The following is an 8,678-nucleotide window of genomic DNA, read 5'->3' as shown; positions in this document are numbered from 1 at the left end:
CTTAGTTATATATTGAGTTAAAGGTCAGTTTGAATTTCATGGGACTCTATTGCAAAATTACAAAATTAAAAAATAATGTCTATTTACAATATGTCTAAAAAACATCTAATAATGTTCTAGGTCTGAAAGATTGTTTTTAGGATGGTAATACAAATTAAAACTAAAAATGATTTAGATTCAGAATTTTAAACTCATTAAGATAAGATAGATGATAAAATACCTTATCTAAATTGCCAAAAATAAATAGAGTTGGCTTTTTTAATGTAACTCATACCTAATACTTTTCATAATTATTTCATAATTGCTCCTACTGTATGTTGTTTATTATTGTGAGAGAAAGAGCCTATTTAACTAGGCAAAAAAGAGAAAATGTTGAGGTTTTGTCTTTTGCTTCTATTGTAATGCTAAATACTGGCCCCCAAGATCTGGTTGTTCCCAGGAATCTACACATGCAATGTGACTTGCTTCTTAATTTAAAACAATTTGTTAAATAAAGATGACTACAGCATATATCTAAGCAGAATTTAGGTGGGCAGGGCTTGGGGTTTTTAGGCTTGGGGTCAGAGAAGAACCACAAGGGGAGAAGGTGGAAAGAAAAGACAACATGGGGTAAGAATCTTAAAATCATGACCAAGAGGGCCGGGTAATTGGAGTTAAGAGCAGGCCAACAAAATAGGGCAAATCATATAGTGGAGTTATTGTCAAGGAAATAGATTCTAATAGGAGCTAGATATCTGCCCAACTCTAATGCTAATTAAGGCTTATTATAAATATAAAAGTTGCGTGTCTTTTATCTGGGAACTAAATTATCAAAGACTAGGTAGAAGCCACTGATTGAGATTAATTATTTTCTATAACAGCTATACACTTACCCCATCAGAATATCTATGAGCTAAGTTATAATCGGGAACACGCTTTACATGTTCAGATACTATACAAAACATTGGAATGCTTTATAGGCATGTCAGTGGCCTTAAGCATTGTCTAGCCTGTATATTTCCCTGCTGGGTAGACTTTATATGAACCCAGTATCCAAACTGCAAGAGTACCCAGGTGTAGATAGACCATATTGTAGGCAGAGTGTCTGCTTCTTAGTTCCTAGACAGAGAAAATGGGCTGCCACATGGAAAACTATTAGGGTCTCTGATTTCTGCTGATCTATTGTTCTCACAAAAGCCAGTCCAGCACCGACCAGTTTTCTTTTTCCTACTGGCCTATCCCCACGGGCTGACCTCTGAATATAGTCCAAATTTCAGCATAGATTGTCAAAGGCTAAGTCTCCTGGGTACTATTCTCCATATTGGTCTTAACTCAGCCCATTTGGCAACATTTTCTTTCTCCAGCCACATAGAGTGAATTCAGTTGTGTCGCTACAACTATCTACTTGCTTGGTGCCTCTACTTCTATTATCTATGTAGCAAACATCTACAGGGGTTGATGCTATCCCTTCCAGCATTTTATGGCTCTCTGCTTTTTGTTCAGCTGATGGATGAGACTTCCTGGCTTAAAAGGCAGTGTTCTCAGAACAGTCTCATGACATTAGTGACAAGGTTTGCTGGCACCGCACCACATTTCTGTAACTGGGCATATCACCTGTGTAGAATCGATTCTGTATGACCCCGAAAAAGCCCAAACCAGAGTCATTTAATCCAGTCCTTTATCAGGTAAACTGTTCTTGTTGTCAACAATGTTAGATTGCATCTGTTGCAATGTTGTATAAGCAATTACTGCTCTGACACTGAATACCGAGCTTCTTCTCATTCCCATGACTGAGATCAAAACCAAACTGAAACTGCTAATCAAATGATTTTCATCACAGTCCTCAACTGTGAACTTCTAGTCAGTTTTAATAAGAACGGACATTGGGATACTGAGGGGCACACCTCTCCTGTGAGGATCTTAGCCTGATCAAAATCTTCTTTACATATTTTGCTCAAATCATCAACTCTACATAGAACCCGTTCTTACCAAGTTATACATAGGACAAGCAGATTGGCACCCTGGGTATAAAAATTCGCTCATGCTCTAGAAACCAAAAGGAGGAAACCTACTCCTTTTTAAACTTCCAAGCATAGGATGCTGTAGGATTTTCTTGATAATCTTTTCAAAGATTGTATTCATCACCTTCAAACATAACACTTCCAGAAAATGTATGGTCATACCTGGCCCTTGCACCTTGTGATAAATGATTTCCAATCCTTATTCCTTTAATGGACTCATATGTCTAAATTCTTTTAGATATTTTTTTTCTAAATCTGTGAAACATGTTAGCATTATGTCACCTATGTAATCAACCTCTTTTATGGATGGCGGGCAGAGTAACAAAGCAAAGCCCAAGGCCATCATCCCGTGACAAATAGCACGAGGTGTGAAGGTAACTTTGAAGATGTACTCTATGGATTCACTGCTGGCATTTCCAGAGAATGAAGATTGGTTTGGATCCCAGGAGCTAAGGGCCTACCCTAAAGAAAAGATGCTAGCAAGGCAAAATATTGCACATAAAGAGTCCATCCTAGCCAGGCAGTGGTGGTGCACACCTTTAACCCCAGCACTCAGGACGCAGAGACAGGCAGATCTCTGTGAGTTCAAGGTGAGCCTGGTCTACAAAATGAGTGCCAGGACAGCCAGGGCTACACAGAGAAACCCTGTCTCAAAAAAACAACAATAACACCAAAAATAAAAGAGCCTGTTACTTGAACAGTTAATTTCTCAAAGCAGCACTGTTAGGTACAAAGATGTGGAGAAGGCACACTTTATTCAGCTCTCTAGAAACCATCTGGCCTTCTCACATGTCATGCCAGATCATTGAAAGGGCTTTGCCTGAGTAAATAATCTCTCTGATCTTTTGGTTTCTATAATTTTGTCATAGGCTCCAGACAATCTATAAAGTTTATATTTACAGCTCTACTCACGGTATGCAATTTTATAGCCTCTTAACTCACCCAGCCACAAGATCTTTGCTTTATAGTTCACACTTTCAGCCAAAACTTTCCACTGGTGGTTTTCAGTGTATGTCCAAGCAGTACCTTTAACACCAGCATGCTCTCTTTCCAGGCAGAAATGGATGAGAATAAACTCAAAGGCATATATATATATATATATATATATATATAGAATATATATATAGATATATAGAGAGAGAATATATATATCTATATATATATTCTATCCCATATTTTTGTATCCCCACATTTGTCTTCTGTTGCCCATTGCCCACAGTGTTTAGAGAAATTACAGTGTGACATCTGGAATCGGCTGAAACCTTGGTGTTTTACACATTAGTAAGTCAACAACAAATGTATAATGCTATGTGGAGCCTCTTTTCAGAACTAGGTCAAAAGAACAATGCCTTCAGGAACTGTGAGGGAGATTTGGGGACAAACATCTAAGGGCCTTTTACCTCAAGTGCATTCTGTTCACTGGATTGTTCTTGGACATGATTTCACGGATCCTGTGACAAACATGTATATTCAGTTTTTATTTTTGTTGGCTGTCAGCACATAGCTATTAAACCGAAGGTATGCTGGTCAATGTACCTTGAATCTGGATATGGCCTTCTGCTTTCTTTTTATGCTTTCCCAGATAGAAGATAGAGTATGTGCCAGGAAATTTCATTTTCATTGCTCTGTCCTGAGAAAGTTCTGAGAGAAGGCCACTCTTAATATTTAGTATGTGCTCATGGGTGTTTGTTGACATGCTTTCCTGAACTCAAACAACCTTCCTTGAATCACTGATTTCTTTCTTAAACTTATGTATTGAAGTACACTGAAACAAAAGTCAGGGTGTCTACAGCATCATGCTTTCCTCTGCCCTGTTCTCTCAGGTCCTTGGATGCCAGGTCTCGAATACAGATCTGTATAGATCAGCGAAAGTCTATACCTCTGAGGACAGGAATGACCTGAGGACAGGTAATGTCAGTCATCATCTCCAAGGAACACCTTGGATGCTCACTACTAAAGAGATTTTCTTCTTCTTTAGGAGTGAAAAGGGGGACCCAGTACTTCCCTGTCCTCCACTCCATCATTTACACTTCCAGTGACTTTTGGGCTCTAAGGCCTCCCAAAGACACAATGTCATCAGTTGGTTTTCTGCTCATCTTTCCCCAGGACCTTCCATGTACACATTCTTTCTGGACAAATAACTGAGTCTCAGTTGCAACACTATCCACAGCCCACAGTCCTATACCATTTGTGTGGACTGCTTCCAGGGAGAGCAACATATCCTTCTGTCTGTCACCCATGCATCCCAGTCCTCACAAGCTAGACTCCAGCTCATCAAAGGTTCGCTCTTTGTGCTGCCTCGGCTTATGTTGTCTTGACACAAGCAGAGTCATTTGGAAGAAGGGAACCTCAATTGAGAGAATGCCCTTACTAAACTGGCTTGTGAGCAAGGATATAGCATATTTTCTTAATTAATGATTGGTGGAGGAGAGAGGCACAGAACCATACTGGGTTAGTGGTCTTGTGTGATATTAAAAAAAAAAAAAAAAAAAAAAAAAAGACTAAGTAAACCAGAACTAGAAAGCCAGTAAATAGAATTTCTCCATAGTTTCTGTTTCAGTTCTTGCCTCCCTCCACCTTCCTGCCTTGAGTCTACTGAATGATAGACCACAAGCTATCCGATGAAATAAACCCTTTCCTTCCCAGGATCCTTATGGTCACAGTGTTTTATTGCAGAATTGAAACCTTAACTAAGACACTGCCGTATCCCTCATGTTTTAGGAACAAAGTATCTAGAATAGAAATGTTTGATTAGGTCATGTTTGCCCTGGCTCAGAGTTTGAGGGCACAGTCCATCATGGTGACAAGAGTTTAAAGGAGGTAGTCAGGAAGGGTGGACAAATGACAGTGAAGATAGATTGCTTCATATTTAATCTAGTACACAACTCCACATAATGGTGCATTTTGGGTTATAAGAGAGTCTGTTTCAATTGATCTAATCCAGAGACTTCCTTACAAACTAAAGGTCTGTTTCCATGGCAATACCAAAGGGTGTCAACATGACAAAAGAGCATCCATGGGATCATCCTGGGATTCCCATCAAAGACTCTTGAACATCAAATGACTCTCCTGGATTTCCAAATCTCATCATCACAGGGAGTGTTGAACTGCCACTATCGGCATGGTATGCCATACCACACAGAGACAGGCAGCCACATCGGTGTCTCTTCCCCCGGCATCACCTCCTTCTTGGTTCCATGTCATGTTGCAGGAGCCACGCAATTACTCAAGTCCATCTCTTCTCTGCTCCCGTCAGTCCCATGCCAGTTGCAGTGTGGGGATTCTCCTGGCCAGGCGTCAGCAACTGTTATTTACCCTAGATAAGGCACTGGCAGCAAACCAAAGAAAGTATTCTAGCCAAATATAGCTCAATGAACCAGTGATTCTACTGAGGTCACCCTGGAACATTAAGTGAAGTGTGACAAACAGGAGGACTTCATGGCAGAGTGCACAACTGAAAAGCTCATTCCAGAATGAGTGGTAGCTTAATGAAAGCGTTCTCCCCGGAGTTCCTTGCCTAACTTGCAGACTGCTGTGCTGAAAAGTCTCCTTTACCTTGGCAGTGTTTCCCTGCTTTCTCTTACCTCATGGAGGGTGAGTTTTCTGAGTATTACAAGCTTCCAGCTATTCCTGAATTTTATGAGACAACCCCACCCCTTTTTAAGATTCATTTTTTTATTATGTGTATATGTCTCTGTGTGTTTATGTACACACACAGCTGGTACCAAATACCTTTTTTGAGCTGGGGTTGCTGGTGATTGTCAGCCACAGAACATGGGTACTGGAAATTAAAGCAGGGTCTTCTGCAAGAGATGCATGCACTTTTAACCACTGAACCATATCTCCAGACCTCCCTCTGCCCCCCAAGGGAATATTTCAGTCCAGAACAAGTATCCATGTGCCAGTATCTCACCTTCATCTTATGTCTTTATGGTCCAGCATCTGTCCTTGAAGCCTTCCACCTGCTTGTGAAGGTTCCCTGAACAACTTCTGTCCTCTAGTCTCCAAATATCAAACTATACAATGGAAGCAATTCCTCCTTGAATGTCCACCAACCTGTCTTCATTTACTCAAGGAATCCTCCTCTTTGGCTTATACAGATCAAAATCACTTTTGAGAATTTCCCAAAGCAAAGTTCAGAAGCACAGTTATCAGAACTTTGATTTTTGCTCATCCTTGGCTTCATGATACAGGTGTGGTTTTGTTGACACGGTTTAGAAACTTGAGATGTGGCTCCACAACTCTATTCTGTCAAGCCAAGCTAAACCTACATAGCCCTGCTCAGGACAGAACAAAACGTAGTCCCCCAGCCCTTTAATCTTTGCCCTTGGTACTAAAACAGCCAAAAAGGTACCAATTAGCAGTAAAGCCAGGAGTGATTTAGACAGCCTTCACAAATTCTGCAAAAAGATCAAAGGCAGAAATGGAGAGGAGAGCCTCAAAGTCATTCCTTTGATGAAGAGAAACAAACTCCCTCCTTCAGGCCTGTAACTTACTGTCTCAATAAAGAAGACAGAGACGCAAATGGAGAGAGATACTTCAAAGCAAAAAGCTGTGTGTTGTTTCTAGCTCATAAAGCACTAGATGTTCTCAAATGATTCACTTGCTTAAATTCATTGAGTTTTTATTATACATTTGTTTGTGTAATTAATAATGGTTGCATAGTACTGGATGACTACATCATGTTCCTTCTAAATGCCCTGTGGTTGAGGATGTAAAGATTAAAAAATATATATTTTATGAGAGCAGCTTCATGAAACTGTTATGGCAAAAGAAGTTTTATGAGATGTGTTTTGCTCTTATATCTAAATCAGTAGAATGCCTTGTTTTCACAAATCAAATGTACATAAGTTGTTTAGTTCTGAGACACAAACTCTACAACTGGAGGCATCATTGGTAATTCCAAAATTATGAAACAGTTTTCTGAAGCTGAACCGTCTGAAGCTCTGACCCAATTGCAGTCCTTGTTTCTAACTCTGAAAGAAGCTTGTGCCACTATTGCTAGATCCTAACCGTGCGAACAGGTGCATTGAATAGCAGGCAACCCCCTGTCATTCCGCTTCGAGCTCGGCCTTTGCCATAGCATTTACAAAAGTTGATTCATACCTCGATTAACTATGCAACAGAGATAAATATGTTTGTTATTAATAGTACAGGAAATTAACAGAAATAAACAAAAAAGTAAGTAGTTGTGGGCAAGGTAAAATAATCTTACTTTTCAAACGAGATTTTAATAAGTCTTAGTAGCATCAAAGGAACAAAATACAGATAAGCAAATGAATGCATTGTATGAAAGCGATTATGAAGTGATAACTCATTAAAGTAAGACAGGGTTCAATATTTCCAACAACTCTAAAATTACTATAACACCTACATAATGCAGTATATTTAGAGATATCACTACAGGTTTTTTGTTTTGTTTTGCTTTGCTTTGCAAACTGTACTTTCTCTCTGCAATTTTCTGAGCTAGAAACAAGTGTTTTTAAATTTTAATCTTGAGACATATAAAATAAATGTACAGAAATAATACCAAAAACTTGAAATAACTAAAAGTCATATTTTCTCAACCATATGTTTGTGTGTGTGTGTGTGTAGAAATGCATATATCTATATATACATATATGATTTTTGTTTTTATATATATTTTACAGGCAAGCTAGTTTTTTGTTACAAAGCCTATATGTATCTTGATTTTGTTTTGTTTTGATTTTGAAAGTACCATAAAATAAAACATTACTTTTTGGCTTTCGGTTCAGAGGAGGCAACGGTGCAACTCTCTTCGGTCGTCCCAAATACGGGTTCATCCGACACCAGCCGCCTCCACCATGTGCCCAAGTTCGACCCCAACGAGATCAAAGTCGTGTACATGAGGTGCACCGGAGGTGAGGTCGGTGCCACATCCGCCTTGGCCCCTAAAATGGGTCCTTTGGGTCTGTCTCCGAAGAAAGTCGGGATGACATTGCCAAGGCTACCAAAGACTGGAAAGGCCTCAGGATTACAGTGAAACTGACCATCCAGAACAGACAGGCCCAGATTGAGGTGGTGCCCTCTGCCTCCGCCCTGATCATCAAAGCCCTTAAGGAGCCACCACGAGACAGGAAGAAGCAGAAAAATATCAAACACAGTGGAAACATCACTTTTGATGCGATTGCCAACATTGCCCAGCAGATGCAACACCGGTCCTTGGGCAGAGAGTTTTCTGGAACTATCAAGGAGATCCTGGAGACTGCAGTCTGTGGGCTGCATGTGGATAATCGCCACCCTCATGACGTCATAAATGACATCAACAGTGGTGCAGTGGAGTGCCCAGCTAGTTAAGAAGTAACAAGAAAATATCTCAATAAAAGATTTATCTGATAATAAATAAATAAATAAAACATTAAAAACATATCAGATATATAGATATAGATATCTTTTGTTGAGGATCTGCAACTGATAATGAAATTAAAACCTTTAAAAAAAAGGGGACTATTTTCTGTTGCTACTCCATTATTAGAGTGAATCATTGTAACTGTTCTTTCCACAGAGCAGGTTTCTCTTCTTCCAGCTAAGATACAGAGACCCCAAAGCATAGGTTAATGGAATCCTGTCTCTTACTAATTATTCATTTGCCAAAGCTGTCCTTCCTAGATGACAAAGAAAGCTATAAGAGAACCACAGAAACCATGTCCCATGACA

The 8,678-nt window shown here is 39.6% G+C and overlaps 1 pseudogene across 1 annotated transcript; it reads left to right on the top strand.

The window, feature by feature from the left end:
• The first annotated feature begins 3,796 nt into the window (after positions 1-3,796).
• LOC308433265 (large ribosomal subunit protein uL11-like) lies at positions 3,797-8,318 on the top strand (annotated as a pseudogene). Its single transcript has 2 exons — positions 3,797-3,908; positions 7,757-8,318. The product of its transcript is annotated as a large ribosomal subunit protein uL11-like (transcript).
• Positions 8,319-8,678: the final 360 nt, after the last annotated feature.

This window comes from Micromys minutus, assembly GCF_963924665.1.
Source record: "Micromys minutus genome assembly, chromosome: 19".
Lineage (NCBI taxonomy): Eukaryota > Metazoa > Chordata > Mammalia > Rodentia > Muridae > Micromys > Micromys minutus.
This window is presented reverse-complemented; position numbering and strand designations above follow the sequence as displayed.